General features: G+C 57.3%; 1 protein-coding gene across 1 annotated transcript in view; it reads right to left on the reverse strand.

Moving 5' to 3' along the window:
- The window catches only part of TSNARE1 (t-SNARE domain containing 1), a 55,126-nt gene extending 52,469 nt beyond the window's left edge, over positions 1 to 2,657 (reverse strand). The window contains exon 1 of the mRNA XM_087825527.1: positions 2,499 to 2,657. The gene's annotated coding sequence lies outside the window, so the exon portion shown is untranslated. The remainder of the gene's footprint in view (positions 1 to 2,498) is intronic.
- Between the last annotated feature and the right edge of the window lie 13,453 nt (positions 2,658 to 16,110).

Raw genomic sequence — 16,110 nt, forward strand, 5'->3', positions numbered from 1 at the left:
AACACGTACAGAGGCACCCATAGCAGGCCACCTACACCCCAGTCCTATGAGGGAGGCCAATGCACCATCATGGGAACCTCTGAGTCCCACACTACCCTCATCCCTACCCACACCCCCCTTCCCACACACACCTGTCACTGCTGACAGCCCTCAGGACCTCACACTCTCCCCACATTCTGGCCAGCACTGGGGCCTCCTCTGGGTCTCTGTCCTTCAGCCTTCCGTGTCCTCTGTCCTCTCCATGCTGTCAACCCCAGGTGCCCCTCCTCAGTCCTGCCCCAACCCCTGCACAACCACAATGCTGGGTAACTGGCTCTCCGGTAAAATTGTGCTGCTGGGCAGCCCATCCACCATCCCAGGGCCCAGGCAGGTGCTGTGGGCTACAGCATGCTCACCATCACAGCCCCAGTCCCCTCACCAGATGCACGGTGAGCCCTCTCCAGGTCACACTGCCAGGCCAGGAGTACGCAGCGGCTGGGCCATGGGCTGAGATCTCATGTACATCAGGCCTGACTCCAGGGATGATATTTAGTCTGTCTCTCTGGAATCCCTGTCCTTTCTTATCCCCTCCCTGTCCCCTGGACCAAAACAAGCAAGGGGACTTTAAGGGGGTCATGCCCAAACACCTAAACTGGGCCATGCCCAGGAATGTGCCAAAGACTGAGGCCAGTGACAGGCCTCACATCCTGCATTCCTAATGCCTTCCCTGTGTGAGGAATGGTACAGGAAAAAGGGAGGAGGGAGGCAACCCAGGAGGCTTCCTGAAGGAGGCAGGCTGGGGGAAGAAGAGGCTCCTGCTAGGTGTTGCAGAAGGAAGGAGCCAGGGCCTCACACACTGCCTGAGCCTCCTGCTGTGGCGGCCTCAGCTCACCTGGAGGCCTGCTGGGAAATGACCTGCAGTGACACTGCCCCTACCCAGAGCTCTGCTCCACCCTGGGCCCAGCCACCAACCCCACCTCGGAGGCTCCAGGGAGGCAGGAGGCCCCAAGGAGGCAGGAGGCCCTGGGCTGTGTTGCTTAGAGATGGTAGTTCCCTAGGAGGGCGGAGGACAGGAAAGGCGGCAGTGGTGCTCCCGCCACCGGAGCTATTCCAGGTGATTCCCCCCCGCTAGGCACCTGCCCCCGAGGCCATGGACACCATGAGTCAGTTATTCAGAAGCCCTCAAGCTGGAATGATGCCATCGGGACCCAGAGTTCCCTCCACTGGCAGCTACCCACGTGTCCACCAGAATGCTTCAGCCACATGAATGTGACCTTGGGGTGGGTGCCTTGGAAACCCTGGATGAAGGTGACCACATTGCTCAAGACCAGGCCGCCTGACAGACTGGGTCCCGCGTCTGGTCATACTTAGCACCAAGACAGGAGTATCATGTGGAAAAGATGTCTGGGATCTATTTGGGGTCACAGGGTAGATGACAAACATCTGCCATGGGTCTGGGGGGGGGGGGCATGTGGGCAGACACACCAGTGCCAGGTATTCCCTTATCCAGCTCAAACCCCAGTTTTTAAAAGGAAATTCAGAAATGGAAACTGACTGAACCAAAGTTAGAGAGACAGACCAGACCTAGGGCAGCAGCTGACCCGCCCTTGGCTGCAGTCCCTTCCTCCTGGCCTCCTTCCCCAACACTCTGCACCAGGCACTACAGCCTCAGGTCTGCCTCACTCTGGTCCTCCCCACTGGACCAGGAGCACATGTTCCTCACTCCCGTATCGCCCTACCCCTTCCCCTCCTCCTTCCCCAGGTGGCACCCCTCATTAGAGCCTGGAGGCATCAGTGTGAGTTCTGTTTCATCACCTACCGACAGGGGCAGACAGAACTACACGCGGTCAGACCTGACCACATACAAGCACACTTGCTCACACAGCTGTGCACGTGGGTGACATTCACTACCTGCTAGCTTTGTCCACTGAGACACTACGACACGCCACAGCAGTGGGCACCCCCAGCACACAGATTTGGGTTACAAACCAGCATTCTTCACTCAAAAGAATTACAATTGCTTGGAGTAACAGCTGATTCCAGGGTGGGGGTCAGAGAATGTAAAAGGTAAACCTAAGACATCTTTTTATGTAAAAGAGTAAGGAAGTGCTCAAGGGAAGGGATGTATCTCAGACGCACACAGGGACCAGCTGGAAGAGGCTTCCACTGGCCAAATCTGGGACAATTTGAACATGATAACACGTAACAGTAACAAAGAATTACAACCCATCGAACAAAATAAAAATCCATGAGTCCACAGTGTTATACATGAATAAATAAGGGAAAGGGGGGAAATTCCTTCCTCAGAGCAGAAACTGATCACTGTGGGAGGAAGGATGGAGTCAGCAATCATCACAACAGTAACCGATTCAGGCAAGAACGTCCAATGGCGTTGGCGGTAGTGGGTGAATCTGTGAGTAGCAGGATATTCACAGCCTCAAAGTATCTTCCCCAAGATACTTATTCATTAAAAATGGAAAAATAGTAACTTTGCAGAGGAGAAACTTGGCAGACATTACCTTAACCGATAGACCTGAGTCAGCAGCATCAGCGATGGACAAGCCAACATCACGCCTCCCGAAGCAGCGGACGGAGAACACGATGCGCAGCTGTGACGCTCCTGCAAAACATGTGCCCGTGAGAAACATCAGAAACACCCGCACGGGACAGTCTACTACAGACGTCAGCATCGGGAAGCAGAAAAAGACTGCTGAGCTGTCCCTAAAGATTAAAGGAGGCTAAAGAAGATGACAGACTTTGGAATAAGTTTAACAGGAAATGGCGGAAACTTCTAAGACACTTTAAAAACCCCCAGGAAGACAGAGGTGGAGTGATCAATAGAATGACATCCCTGCTCTGGACAGGGGACCCTGTTTCACAAAGGTGTCCGTCTCCTGCCCCAATGAAAGGCAACCAGCATTTTCGTAGTGCTGACAAGCTGACGGGGAGCTCGCGTGGGGAGCTCGGTAGGGGACACTCAGGAGAACCCCACACACGTGATGAATAAATTCTAAAGACCTGCTGTTCAATGGGGCACCTACGGTCCATGGTGCTGCATTGTACACTTACAACGTGATAAGAGAGAGATCTCACGCTGTTTTCATCGCAATAAAATGCATGTTTTAAAAATCTAAATACAAATGGGAATTTAAGGCATGACTAAATGAGACCCCAAAAACACTGGGGGAGAGCACACAGGACCTCTGGACATCTGGAAAATATTAAAGTAGACCCGTACCTCACATGCACATGCCAGGATAAAAGACAAATGGATCAAAACTTTAAAAGTGAAACAGCAAAAACTTCACGAAAATACTAGATTTCTTTTTAAACTCGAAGAAAAGAAGCTCTTGCTATGACTCAAAATCCAGAAACCACAATATATGCACCGACAAACTGGACTCCGTAAATCTGCTACATGGCAGAACAGGACAGGAACAAAGTGAGGGGCCCATGATCTGAATTCATCTGGCACTAAAGAGCTGATTTGCATAATCCACAGGAGAAAGATCAGGAATGCAGGTTTTAAAAATGAACAGAGGAGCAGAAAGCACAAAGAGAAGGAAATGCAAAACGGCTCTCCGATATATTAACAACACCAAACTCATTCATGGCAAAGGAGAGGCAAGTGTGTCCCGGTCTGAAGCTTGACCACACCCCGTGTGGGGATGGCTGGGGCTGGCACTCACACCTCCCACGGTGCGTGACTGGTGTGTCCCCTCAAGGGCAGTTGGCATGTGCGTCATAATCAGGAAAGCGTGTCTCTTCTGACCCAGCCTTGCCCTAGGGAGCACTTACCCTACTTAAATGCACCAAATGACATACCAACAAGGTTATTCATCCCATAATTGGCAAACATGCAAAATAACCTAAATTTCCACCAACAAAGGACAAAACTGATTCTGCAATATCCACACTTGAAATATCCTGTAACTATCAAAAGAAAAAGAGCAGCTCTCTATGCTGATGTGGAAAGATCTCCAGGGTGTTTTGGTTTTAGTAGGGAGAAATAAACACCAAGGTGCAGAAATGTGTTATAACCTGACTTGTGAAAGAAAAAGTTAAAACAAAAGTATACATTTGCATCTGGCTGATCTGCATGTGGTGGGGTGCAGCTGGTTAACCTGTACGTGGTGGGCCTACACCATTAGGACCTCAGCCCTCCGATCACAGCGGTGCTCCCATCTGGCTGCCTGACTTCACGCCTGCCCCGTAAGACAGCAACCCGCATGCTGCCCATTGGGCGCTCCCTTCCACTGGCCTCCAAACCCCTCCTGCAGGTGGGCAGAGGCCCAAGAGGTGGCGGGCGCTCTGCCCTGTTGTACTATCAGACCAAACGAGGCAGGCCAAGGCAGCACCCACCAGAAGCAAGCCGCTCTGGCCTCTGGGTCCCCACGTGTAAAGTGAGGGCTGAGCCAATTTTAGGGCTGTTCCTAGCTACAGAATCCCTTCCTCAAACACAACGGCACTCAGAAGGCTCAGGTACACAGACGAAACTAGAGCTGCGGTGGGGGAGGAAGGGTGCAACACCTGGTGGAGGGGGTGGGGGACTAGAGCCCCCGTTCCCAGGAACCACCTAAGTCCACTGGTTTAGTAGCTCTCCCCAATCCAGGGTCCACAGTGTGGTGGCAGCGTGGGAGAGACAGAGCCTGGGTTCTACGTGCGACTCACGGCTCTGCTCCCGGCCCCGCTCTGGGCTCGCTTTGAGTTCTTGGGGCAACACAGGCACCCCCAGTGCTCCAAAAGGCAATGACCCCCCTTCCCTGCTCTGATCAGTGGCCATGTGGCAATGCTCCCCAGGGTCCCTGCAGCATTCCCCACATGCCCCCACCTGCCAAAAGCCTGTCCAGTCGGCTCTCTAACCTGTACCCTGAAGCAGTGAGCTGCAGGCCCTGGGAGGCTCCCCATCCTGGCAGCAGAGTCCCAAGGCATGCCGCCGGCCTCTCTGAGCAACTGTCTCCCTTCCGCTCTGAGCAGTGGGTGCCACATTTGTGAAGTACCTGCTCGGGGCCGGTTACCCAATGCCTTCGGTGCCCCTAACCTCTGCCGGCCACCTGGGGATTTGGAGGTGGCCCCAGCACCTCAGAAGCCCAGCGGACAGTGCTGCTGGCTGAGCAACAGTTCTTTCCAATTGTAAGCTTGAGCTTGCACGAGTGTTTATGGAGCACCTATTGTATGCTCTTCCTGTCCTGGGCCCATAGGGACAGAAAAGACACATGGGAGCCTTACACAGACAAATGACCACAAGGCGATGAGGAACCTGCCACAAGACTGCATGAGTCTGCAGTCCTCCCAGTGCCCTGACAGCCGAAGGACTCGAGCAAACAGGAGAGGCAGGCCCAGGTGCCAGGCCCTGTATGCACAGCAGGCTTCCTCAGGGCAGCCCTGGCCAGGTGGGGCTGACACCTGGCCATTCCAGGCCAAAGGCAGAGAGCTGACACCCAAGGGCTGGCTCAGGCAACAGAGACAGGACCAGCAGGTCAACCAGAGGCTGGAAAAACAATCAGCGTGAATCTCAAGTAGCTGCAAATGCCAAGTGAGGGAGGCAGCGCCCTGAGCTCCAGGGTCAGCAGGAGGGACCCCGGAGCTACCTCTTAGCAAGGAGCCGGGCCATGAAGGGTAAGAAAAGGGGCCAGAGCATCCATCCCAGCAACTGAAGGCCATCCGGACCCCGCACCAGGCAGCAGCAGACCCCTCCTCCCCATGCCCACCCTCAAAGCCCTTAAGTTCATTAGCGCCCTGGCTAGGGGCAATGGGAGGGTGAGGAAGGAGCCCCCCTAGAGTGATGTGCCCAGCTCCTTATTAGCAGCCAAGCCAGGAAGAGGCTGCTGTGCTGTTAAGGGAAAGATGGATTCTGACTCCCTTGCCAAACACTTGGCTAGAACGGATTATAGATCCCATTGGAGGGCAGCCAAAGGTGGCTGAGGCACAGGGTGTGGGGTTGCACCCCGCCTCCTTCTGGCCAGCTCTGGCCAGCACCAGTCCCCTGAACAGAGCTTTGATGCCCCTATCTTCCCCAGACGACATCCTACCCCTCATTCACCACCCCACACCCCCAATGTTCAGCTTCCTAGCCAGTGTAAGCTCAGTCTGCACCCCTCAGACCATACCCAGGGTCTGGCTTGGGAGACAGGAGGACAGAGAGACACGGACAGATGAATATCTGAGCATGGCATCTAGCCCCAAAACACCCAAAATGCTTGACTTGATGACCAGACACCTTTTCACAGGTCAGAGGGAGCCAGCCACAGCCCAAAGGTGAGCATGTTCTACCCACCTGTCACCCAGCCTTACAGGGACAGGAATTCCGAGCTCAGCCAGGGCCAACCCTACCCTCTCTGTAAGAAACATTACACTTCCAAATCTGGACTCCTTAAACCTTCAGCCTTGGCCCAGCTCTCTATGAGGTCGGCCCAGTAAGGGAGAAAGGTCCTGAGTTAAATCTTTATTAGCATAATGACATCCTCTAACTCACAGGCATCTTCTGCTGTGCAAGCTCTTCCAAGCTGGTCCTCCAGGGAGCAGGAGTGCCAGAGCTGAAGTGCTGGGTTCAAATCCTGCCAGGTCCCTATGGGTCCAGGACGCTATTAAGTTACACATCCCTCACCTGAGGAATATACAGAAACTGGCAGGTACCTGGCAGATATCCGATGTCAATAAACAGTGGTGACTATCATGGTAATAGTACAGATGGTGATGATGGTCAGTTCTCCTACATTCCTGCTAACCCACCTCAGAAGCAGGCCATGCCTCACCACCCAGGCAGAGCAAGTGGGAGTGGAGGCAGTGGTGAGGCAGCCCAAAGGGTCACTCAGCAGAGGGGCAGCTGTGCCCTGGGCAGTCCTCCCACACCCCAAGAGCAATGTCTCCAAAAGGCCCTGAACCACAGTGTCCATGTCTCTGCACTGGCGCTGATGCCACCTCTAGGATGGCAGGATCAGAAAGGTCAGGGCTGATGAGGGAAATCGGTCAGGATCCTATGGCTAAGATGCTGCAATGCTGTGTCAGGGGAGCTCACTCTTTCTGTACCAGGGCACTAACACAGTGCGGGCCAGGGCCCCATCCTTCTCTCAGGAGAAATCAGAGGCACAAAACAAGACAGTCTTCCATCGATCCAGTTAAAGAAAACAAGAAAGGCTTATGGGGCTGGAGCTCAGGGATGGGCTCCCAGGGTCAGCATGACTGCCTGGCTCTGCTCTCCCATGTCCCCCACTGGGACAGCTGCTCTCTCCCAGAGGTGGAAGCCCAGGGCATCTAGGTGATGAGCAGCCCCAATCCCCAGAAAGACCCAGTTGTCCATGGAGGGGTCTGCAGCACTGCTGCCACCAACACAGACCCAGCCACCCGATACTGAGCCATAGGGCTGACAGGCCTGGACCCTGCAGGCTAGGGGGTAGGGGAGGCGGCATGCCTCTCAAGGCCAAAGGCAGCCTCTAGCCACAGGCCCTGGGTGCCATCCCACCCAGACACTTGGTCCCAGCTTCTGCAGCCCTGTCTCTAGCCCTCTTCAAGGGACCCTCAGCACCGCTCATGCTGGCCCTTCCCTGCTCAGGACCAAAGTCCAGGCCTCACCTACCTCCCAAGGCCCTCGCAGCCTGGCCCAGTCAGACAGTCCTGCGGGGAGCCCGGTACCCTGTGCCCTCCTCTGGTCTCCTGCTACCCAGAGTGGCCTTCTTCCCATCCTCCCAGGCTAATGCTCAGTTTTCAAGACTCAGTTCAGGCCTCACCAGCATCCAGGACCCTTCCTGACATCCACTCAGGCCTCTGGACCCAACCTCAGCCACACACACAGTGGGGGCCCCTCTCCACACCTCTCACTGGCTGCTCGCTGTGACCGCCTCTGGCACAGGCACAGCTGTGTCCCTGTTGGGACCAGGAAAGCCTACGGGGCAGCTCCACCCTGCTCAACAAGCACCCTGATCCTCTGGGCAAGGGCTGACCTCAGGAATTTCTCACGGAACATCCACATCTCGGAGGGTAGCCTGATTACAAAGGCCATGGCTGGGCCCTGCCAATGACCCTGTTAAGGACAGGCACCCGCCCCAGCAGGCCACCCTGCTTGCCTGCAATGGCACCTACCTACAGCCCACCAAGATGGCTCAAGTCCCAACAGAACCTAACCAAGCCCAGGATGCACCTAAAGCAGGGAAGGGCTCCATCCGGTATGGTACGCCTTCATCCACTTCACACCTGTCCCGGCCCCAGCAAGACTCGGCCTGATAGGGACAATCCCATAGCTGGGATAAGGCCAGGTAGAACAGCTGTGACAGACTTCTGAGGACAGCAGACAGGGAGGACACTCTGACCCAGCCCCAGCCCCCCAGGAGATGTCACCATCACCAGCAGCTCTGCAGCTCGGGCACCTGCAAGGCATCTGGCTTGCCTGTTGGTCGGTCCAGTCTTGTCCACCAGGACTTGGGCCAAAACATGGGCAGGGCTAACAGGAAGCGTGACAGAGTAAGAACACGAATTCAAGTCAGCACTGTCACAGTCCCTCTCACTTCAACAAGCAGGCACTGGGTGCCTACTGATTCAGGCCCCCCACATTCAGAAATGTGGCTCCCGAGCAGGTGGGGAGGCAGACGGGGGCATGGGTGTCTGTGGCACTGCCCGGGAACCCCAGCTCAGGACACAGGAGGAGCCTTCACTGAGCCCCAATTCCTTGCCTAAAAATGGGACTAGTGCATTACTAGTCCCAGGCCAGCCTCAGCACACAAAGCGGGACAGCGGGACAGGGACACTCCAGGCAGAGTGCCTAAACACCTGCAAGAATTAACACTGAACAACTGGAGGTAGCGTCCCCAGGGGAGTCAGGACAGGCCCACTCATTCTTCAGCTCTGCTCGTCCTCTCTTCCCTTTAGTCTTCCCCATCACCCTCCATTCACGGGCCCACCAGACACTCAGGAGTCAGGCAGTGCTGGGCGGTCTGGTGGAAAACAGACGAATCCAAGAGGAGGGCTGCCTTCAGAGCGCCAGCAAGGCTGTCATTACTGACGTTGCATGAAGCACACTTTAAAGAACATAATGAATTACAGCCGACTGAGCCTCACAGGGAAATCCCACTGGTAGCAGACAGCACAGCCAAAACAAATCCTGCGGCCCCAACAGGCCTGTGCACAGGAAGAAAAACAAGACAGCCCAAGCCCTGGCCACCTCGTCAGGCACCCAACACCAGCCAGAGCAGCACATGTCCAACCACCTGGGATGCAATCCACACATTAAGAGTGGAGTGGATGGCATCTTAGAACTCCGCAGTCAGGGGACTCTGGCAAGCTCTTTTCTGTGCCTCAGTTTCTTCAGCTGTGATATGGGGTAATAGCAGACCCTCCTCCTGGGCTCACTCTGAGGGTGACCCGAGTCACTAAGCCTAATCTAATCATCTGGGACAGAGCCCAGCACCCAGGGAGCTGCATGAGCATGGCAAGTCTGATCAGTGTCATCACCCCCAGAACACCCTTTCTGACAGACCAAACTTTGCCTTGCTATTGGGCTCAGATCCCACATCCTGGGAAGGCCTTCTTCGGGACCCCACAGCATGTACCTGGTCGGTCCTTGTCATTAATGGCCCAGCAGACCCCTGCTCACAATTTGAGTCTTTTCTCCCCAGCTGGAAGATAAGTCCCATCTCCCTGTGTCAAGCTGTCCACATTGTGAGCAAACCCCTTGCCACAAGGGCATGTCTCCCCACATCCTCCTCCCTGGCTCATATGTAGTCTACTCACTTATCAAAATCTGCTGCGTGCCCACAGGCTCCATACACTGGACCAGGTGCACAAGATACAAGGGTGACCAAGACAGAGGTCCCTACACCCCAGGGGCTCCCAGTCGTGGTGGGAGACAGACACAGATCATGTCACATAGCGCAGAAAGGCAAGGTAAGCACACAGTGCTGTGGGCCATGGGCATAAATGTGGGTGAACCTACCCCAGGGGAGGCGGGAGACAGGAAGGCTTCCAAAGAGACTTGGGAGTACAAGGGCATTACAAGCAGAGGACCTGGCATCGTCATGCTCATACTGGTGAGGAAACACGTGGGAGGTGCAGGAAAAAAGACTTCTGTGCTGTTGGGGCGCATGAAGCAAATCATAGAAGATGTGGCTGGAGTGACGGGCAGGAGCCAGACCCTGACCTTCACCCTGCAGGAGAGCCAGGGAAGGACTTATGGATCCCTGCCCACCCACAAAGCCCTGAGATCCTGCGCCTAGGCACCCACCTCAGGGCCTGCAGAGGAGCAAGTGCGCAGCTGAGTTGCCTGGACACAGTCAGGGCAGCCAGGCCAACAGAGGAAGAGAGATGTGTTCGTCTGACTAAAGCTCCACCTCCTCCAGGAAGCCTTCTGGGATTTGCCAATCTCCCACAGCCATTTGCAATCACAACTTACCTCCTGACCTGTGCTGGACGTGGCAGGCATTTGCCCCACCAGATTCCTACCAAGGACCTACAATCTGTGAGGCTGTACCACGGGAAAGCACTGTTAAAATAGGACAAAACACTCCAGTAACAAACTTCATCTGTATCCTTCACCCTCATACTTTGTCCACGCTGGGGTGCAGCAAGGAACAACCCCAAATCTGCTTCACAGGGACTAAAAATAAAGCAGAACAGAAGCAACAAGCAACAGAGACAGGACATGAAACGCTAGAAGGGAAAGGAGCCTGAAGCTGAGACAGGAAACAATGCAGGGAGAGGCTGGTAGGAAAAGCGAGCCAGAACCGCTCAGAGGACCCGGAGTGGGCAGGTGAGGAAGAAAAGGGCGCCAGGTGTGGCTGGGGTGGCTGCAGGCCACCGTGCAGCGGCCTGGCACACACAGCTTTCTGTGGGGGCAACAGTGTTCCATGCCTGTGCCACGTGGGGCCGGCGCGCAGTCCCAGGGCCCGAACAGAGTGTGACGTTGGTCTACCAAGAGGAGACCCTCGAGGATGTCCGGGTGGAAGCACAAATGAGGGTCACCTGGAAGCTCTGTGGGCGCGAGGGTCGGCCCCTCTCAGTACCAGGAGGCACCTTTCATGCCAAACTTGGAGGAAGGGCAGGAAGGCGCAGAGAGAAGCGCCAGGGTTCGGCTTTCCCTCGAAGTCTGGCTCCCATGCGCTGGGGGCTGGGGACCGACCCTCGCGCCCAACGAGTGGGCGCCGAGGCCTCAGGGAAAGCGCGCGCCCGCCGTCCTGGCACCCTGCGCGCTCAAAGCCCGCTCCTGAGGGCAACCGGGAGCGCGCGGCCTGGGCTGGGCCCCCGCGGCTCGCGCGCCCTCGGAGAGGCGGAGCCGAGGCAGAGCCGCCCCTCCCACGGTGGCCCCGCCCACACCGCCCGCCGCGCGGGCCCCGCGTGGGGCAGCGCGCGCTCTCCGCTAGCCCGCCCCAGCCGCCCTCCCGGCGCGCCGCGGCCTCACCTGGACCCCCGAGGCTGGGCGCGCCCCGCGCGCTCTCGGCTGGAGGGGCGGGGCGAGGGCGGGCAAGGGGCGGGGCAAGGGGCGGGGCCGACGCCGAAGCTCCTGCTACGGCCCCTCCCGGGCTGCCGAATGCGGAGAGGCCACGCCCCGCCCGGCAGGTGGGCGTGGGCGCCAGGCGTCAGCCAATGGTTGCGCGCGCTGCGGACGGGGGACGGCGTGCGCCCGGAACTACAAGTCCCAGAATGCCCCGCGCTGACGGCGGGAGACGGCGGGCTGGACCGCGAAGCCCTGTTGTCAGGGCGCTGCAGCCCCCGCCCGGGCCGCGGGAGACGGCTGGTCGCTCTGTCGGCCAAGCCTCGGTCTCTCCCCGTCGATATTCTAAGTGACGCTGAAGGCGAAGTTAGACGAGGCGCCCGCAGGGCTAGACCTCGCGTTCTCTTCCGGAGCTGGCCCCTGCCCGGGCGGAGGCCCACCCCGCAGGTCCGAGTGGAGGAGTGCGGGGGGGGCGGGGCCGCCGCTGGGCTGCCCCGAGGCGGCCGTCGCCCCGACACTGCGCTCTCCTTCCGGGCGCCCCTCCCCGCTCTGCCTGCGGACGCGGGGCGGCCAGCCCCGGGCCACCCTCCTCCAGGACTGTGCCCCTCGCCCTCCGGCGACACACCTGGGAGCCGGGCTGGGAGCCAGGGCCCGCACCCCGCTCGGCCACGTGCGAGCCCGTCTCCCGCGGGTGAACCGAGCGCCGCCGCTGGGACAGGCCCCGCCGCCGGCCGCCGTTGCCCTGCTCCCCCGCCCAGGTCGAGGGCAGCCTTCCCGCAGCGCCCGCTCCCGCGGCGGGGCCGGCGGAGCGCCCCAGGTCGACCCGCTCACCCTGCGGGGCCGGAGGGATGGAGCGGGCTGTCCCCACGCGGCAAACCGCGTCCACGGAGGGCTGAGCCGGCAGCCTCCCGCCGGAACTGAGGGCGCCCAGACTGGCCATCGCGGGAAAGCCAGCCCTGCCTCCTTCACTCCCAGGGAATGGGGGCATCAGGACGGCACGCGGGCCCTGCAGGTGTGGGTCCTGCCCCCGGAGGACGGGCTCCTTGGGAGCAGGCGGTGTATTTCGTCGGCACCGGCTCCTATGGGGTGCCTGGCGGTCGGTGTGGCCAGGACCGGTGAGGAGGGAGGGAGGGGGCAGGTAGGCTGACTCCGGGCTACCTCTTCACGTTTCCCTCCTGGAACCTAGTCTTTGTTCCAGCAACAAACCTGCCCGTTTTGCTGCGTGATGCTGACACGTGACACACCTGTTCTGGGGACCATCCAAAGCTTTGATCGGGGAGTTGACAAAAACCTGCCCAAGCCCCAGCCCCGCAAGGGCATGCGGGAGGGTGGCCCACTGGTGGCTCATCACTGCACGAGGGTGAAGTCAAAGGGGGGTGCATGCTGGTTAGGGGCTGGCACAGGCTTGGCACACATGGGGCTCTGACCCAAGCAGGCGCCTGGCCCCCAACAGTTCAAGACCAGCAGTGTCACACCGCTAGGCTCTTAGAGAACCAATGGTAGCATGAGCTTGTAACCGCCTCCCCAGGTATTTAACACCAAGCAGGAGCAGCAAGAAAAAAAAAAAGTAAAAGAAAATCTGACAGGAGCGTGCAGTATTCTCTGCTAATCACGTCCTCAGTGGAGTAGTTTGCTGCGGTCCTGGGAAATGGCACAACCTGCTGGTCCTCTGTCCCAGAGGGAGTTGGCAGCTTTACACCCCAAGGAGCAGCATCTGTATGCCACCCCGACCACCTAGGCTTGCTGCCTGGCAGTGTGCCCTCTCCTCTCTTGACAAATTGGATCTCATCCTGTCCACCATCACTTGTCCGTTCAACAATCTTTTCTTCCAGTGTCACAGCGTGCTAGGCCCTGGGAATACAGCACATTATTCCTGGAATTTTGGAAAGGTTTTTCGAAGAAAGAGCGTTTGTCCTGGCCCAAACCAGCTCTTCCTCCTCCTCGATGTGTGACCCTGAGCGTACCACTCCACCTCTCTGGGCCTCAGTTCCTCAGACAAAGAAGCAGGACACCAAAGCATGACGGCATCGCCCCACCCACCACCGTTGACCACTTTAGAGCCATTATCTCGTGACCCACCACAGATTATCTTGACCCAGGCACTGGGGCAGCAATGGCTGAAACCAGTGAAGCCTGCCGCCTCCCAGGGCGGGTGTTGGGGTAGGAAGACCACACAGCCTCCACCTGGAGCAACCATTTCTCTGCAGGGAAAACAAATCCAGAGGCTCCAGTGTAGGAAATACAGTTTCATTTGCACCATAACCAAAAAGAAAGAAGGGGGTGCCAGCCCTCCAAATGGGGAGGGGACATGGGGTCTGTCCCTGGGGTCTGGGCTGAGGATCTTCAGCCCCTCCCCAACGGCACTGTCTCTCTGCCCTGGGTCCCCAGTCACAGGCCTGTGTGCTGCTCACAGGCCTCTCCCTGGTGACCAAGGGCCAGCACTGGGGGCGGGAAGCGTTGGGCATATTGACTGTATTTGGTGATCATTGCTGTATTTATAAGGCTTGATGGGGATAAAAATAAAGTGAGGAGGAGCCGCGTGAGTCACTGAGCCTTTCACAGTGTGGGCTCTCTCCCTCTCCTGCCTGAATACAGGAGCAGGGTCCTCCCACCGCTGCCCTCTGTGCCTCCTTCCCAGACCTCCCTGTGGCTGAAGCCAGACGGATGTCCAGTGAGGTCAGGGTTCAGCCTGCGACCAGGGTCAGGGCTCAGAGTGTGGCCAGGGTCAGGGTTCAGGGTGACCAAGCTCAGGGCTCAGTGTGCCCAGAATCAGGGACAGTGTGTGACCACGGTCAGGGCTCAGCCTGCACCCACAGGTAAGACGTCTCCTGCAGTCCTGAAACCCCAGGCAGGACCCGTGCTCAAGTCCTGTCTGGGAACCTGCACTATTGACAGTGTCCCCATCGGGCACCCAGGGTTGGATCCCCTCCATGTCGCCAGGCTGTCTGAGTGTCTTGCAAGCTACTGAGGCAGTGCTGTACAGAAGATGGGTACCCAGTGCAGGTCTCCCCAGCCCTGTCCTCTGGAGAATCCGGCCTCCCCATCACTTTTCAATTGGTGGTCTATTTCTGCTTGGAGCTCAGGTCGTGGCCTATGGAGGCAGAGGAGCAGCCTCCTCACCTGCGGAGAAGGCTCAGGAGCAAGCGCTTGGTGGCCACGCCGGCCCCTCCCCTGTGACGCCTGCAGTGGCTTCCATAAGACCCCTGAATTCTCCTTCATGCCTTGGCACCCCATTCCCTACCAGCTCCATCCTTGGAACTGGCCATGGCGAAGAAGCTCCCCTGTCACCGGCAGGCAGCCCACACCCTGGCAGTGGCTGATGTGCGCTGGCTGCAGAGGCTGGAACCCCTAGGACCCAGTGGGTCCCCATCAGAGTGAAACAGAATTTATGTTCACAGAAACCTATGCACATGTTCAAAGCATCCTTCTCTGTAATAGCCCCAAATTGGAAACTAGCCTACGTCCTTCAACAGATGACAGTTCACTGGGTACACCTGTGCCTCGGACTGGGACCCAGCAGGAAAAAGCGCAAACCTGACCCACACAGCCACTCAGGTGGAGCTCGGCAGCGCCACACTGGGGGAAGAAGCCAGCCTCAAAGGCAGCTGCAGGCCAGCCGGGTGGTTCAGCTGGTTGGAGCCTCGTCCTGATGCGCCAAGGCTGTGGGTTTGATCTCCGGTCAGGGCACATACAAGAAACAACCAATGAGCGCATCAATAAATGGAGCAACCAATCAATGTTTCTCTCTCTCTTCCTCTCTTTTTCTAAAATCAAAAAAAATTTTAAGGCTCTAGCCGGTTTTGCTCAGCGGTTAGAGTGTCAACCCAGGGACTGAAGGGTCTCGTGTTCAACTCCCGGTCAAGGGCACATACGTCGGCTGCAGGCTCCATCCCCAGCCCTAGTCGGTGCATGCAGGAGGCGACCAGCCGATGTGTCTCTCACATCAATGTTTCTCTCTCTCCCCCTTCCACTCTCTCTTAAAAGCAACAGAAAAAGTATCCTCAGGTGAGGGTTAAAAAAGAAAAGGTGGGATGCTATGGGACTCCACTGACATGACAGTCCCCAAAAGACAAAACCATAGTTTTAGACACAGGGTGGGGGCCAAGGTTAGGGGTGGGGAAAAGTGTAACCACAGACCGGTAACATGGGGGAGCCTTGGGGATGGAGAAACTGCTCCTATCTTGATTGCGGTGGTGGTTAAACAAGTACAAAAACATGCTAACACCCATGGGGCTCCATGTGGTATCTGGTATGAGGGCCTCAGGCTCAGAGGTGGCCTGGTTCTGGGTGTGGGCAGCGGTGCCCTCAGAGACACAGGTGTTGTTCTTTTTTTTTTTAAATCCTCACCCAAAGATATTTTTCCATTGCTTTTTTTAGAGAGAGTGGAAGGGAGAGAGGGAAGGGGGGAGAGAGAGAAAAAAACATCAATATGAGAGAGACACATTAATTGGCTGCCTCCCACACGCACCCCGACTGGGGGCCAGGCTGGAGAATGAACCTGCAACCCAGGTACATGCCCTTGACTGGGAATTGAACCCACAACCTTTCAGTGCGTGGGCTGACACTAACCACAGAGCCACACAGGCCACGTCGGCACTGGTATTCTTATGATGACATGGCAGATGGTGACGCTCGAGCCCCCTACACCGCTCCCTCTCTCTGGCATTTAAACCTATTGCTTCCCTGGGCTCCCACTTTCGCACCTCCTCCCT

This window comes from Miniopterus natalensis, chromosome 16 (assembly GCF_054644295.1).
Source record: "Miniopterus natalensis isolate mMinNat1 chromosome 16, mMinNat1.hap1, whole genome shotgun sequence".
Lineage (NCBI taxonomy): Eukaryota > Metazoa > Chordata > Mammalia > Chiroptera > Miniopteridae > Miniopterus > Miniopterus natalensis.